Source organism: Rhea americana, unplaced genomic scaffold, assembly GCF_003343005.1.
Source record: "Rhea americana isolate MKP2758 unplaced genomic scaffold, rheAme1 scaffold_35, whole genome shotgun sequence".
Taxonomy (NCBI): Eukaryota; Metazoa; Chordata; class Aves; order Rheiformes; family Rheidae; genus Rhea; species Rhea americana.
In genome coordinates, this window is record NW_028186479.1 from 4,090,938 (window position 1) to 4,092,911 (window position 1,974).

Consider the following 1,974-nt stretch of genomic DNA (forward strand, 5'->3'; position numbering starts at 1 on the left):
TTATCTGTAACTGAGAAGCAACTGAAAAAGTATCTATACTCAACCTAACACATACCATTCACTCCTGGATCAAAGCACTGACTTTCAGGGCAGGAGAAGGTAAGTAAGCAAGTCGTTATCAAAGAGTAAAAGCTCAGGACAAATGAGTCCTTGAAGAACGAAAGCCTTACTAAAGAGCAAAGCAATAATCATTATTACACTATTAACACCTAAAAACACCATCATGACCGCTGAAATGTTTTCTGTTATATCCTTTTATTAAGAAAAAATGAGAACTTGGTTTTTTGAAGTTCTTCTTCCCTGGTACTGAGATTTGGCTTCATCAGTGAGTGCTATTTCTCTTTTCAAAAATCTTTTTGACAGGGCAGATATTCATCATACAATCTTGGCAAACAAAAAAATTTCAACGGAGAGTAAGCCGTAAATCCTGATTTAAGCAGCTGTCTTTGTGTCAGGACACTTTACACTCCATGTCCTCCTGAAGTCACAACTGACATCCAGCCTGTCTGCATCGTGTGAGATGCTCTAAGATTTCACATAACTGGATCAGAAGCACAGGGCTGTACTTTACCTTCAGCTACACTCACCTAAGTGTCACACATATACTAGGGAACATGGGTAATAGAAAAAACGAGTAACAGGAAAAATAAGTAAGTAATACTTACCCATTCACTGAAATCTGTAGAAATATAGAGAAGTTTACCCAATTCATGATTTAAAGAGTGGCAGGACAGTAAGTCCTCACTCTGCGTTGCTGCATTTGTTGGCAAAAAGCCAACAGACACTTTAAAAGAAATTTTTAATGAATAAAAAAGCAGTTGCATTACATTATTAAAACATCATCATCGTGAAGCAAGAAATAGCGTAAATACATATAGTTTCCACACCCAATTAAACCAAATACAGTGAACTRCACAGGAATGTACTGGAGGTTCATTTTCTACGCACTCAAGTAAAAGAAATGCCTATCTGCAAAAGAAAACTGAAAACCGAAGGAAAAATGTCTTCACGCCATCAGCATTTTGAATTTAGCTAAGTTAAATATACATCTGTATCAATACGAGTGCAAAATATATGCTGAGATTCCTTTTTCCAAGTTACTTCAAACATCAAACCCACTGGTTTTAGGTACTAACCTGTTTGTTCATATGGCAGACGTGCAAGCACCATAGACACCTTCCTTCAAACTATAACTGGAGAGCTATAAATACATTAATATTTATTTAGTACTGGTCTGTAGGTGAATGCTTTTCAAGTGTTGCCAAAAAAAGGGAAAACTGGATTTTAAAACCCTCAATAAAAAACCGTGACAAAGTTTCACAGGGCACAAACTTCGAGAGTAGCCGGCCAAAAAGAAGGGGACTTTTCCCTCGGAGGAGTAAAAGAAACAAAATATACACCTTCCCCACACGATACTAAAATTAACGGCTGAATCGCAGAACTYTCCCCCTCCTTCACCGTCCCGGGTGACGAGAGCTTCGCACCCGGCTTGCGACTTGCGAAAAAGTCAAAGCGCCGAGCGCTCCCCCGCTGCCCGCCCCTGCGCACGGGCAGGCAGCAGCGCTGCCAGCCACAAACCGCTCCCCAACGGCCGCCGCCACCGCCGCGCCGCGCCACGCCGCGCGCTCGCCCCCCGCCGTTGGGCGGCCGTTGGGCGGCCGTTGGGCGGGAGGGCGCCCCGCCCCGCCGCGCGCGCCGCTCAGCGCGGCGGCCGTTGGGCGGGCAGCTGCCGCGCTGCGCGCAGCGGCCGCGTTTCTCTCCCCTCCCAACCTGGCCCCGCAAGCCACTGCTCCCCCTGCACCGCGGGCTGGGGAGGGAGCGGAGGGCTCAAGCCGGTAGTGGCAGTGGGGACCCCTCGGGGCGGGGAGATGGCAGCTGCGAGCTCCTCTCACGCTGGGTCGAGGGGAGCCCTTGGCTCTGTCTAGATAAAAGCCTCTCAAAACCCTAATGGAAGTAAAAAATACGGATGCTAAA

The 1,974-nt window shown here is 46.6% G+C and overlaps 1 protein-coding gene across 1 annotated transcript in view; it reads right to left on the bottom strand.

Annotated features, from left to right (window-relative positions):
* The window catches only part of ENTPD3 (ectonucleoside triphosphate diphosphohydrolase 3), a 22,049-nt gene extending 20,867 nt beyond the window's left edge, over positions 1-1,182 (bottom strand). The window contains exon 1 of the mRNA XM_085311836.1: positions 1,137-1,182. The gene's annotated coding sequence lies outside the window, so the exon portion shown is untranslated. The remainder of the gene's footprint in view (positions 1-1,136) is intronic.
* Between the last annotated feature and the right edge of the window lie 792 nt (positions 1,183-1,974).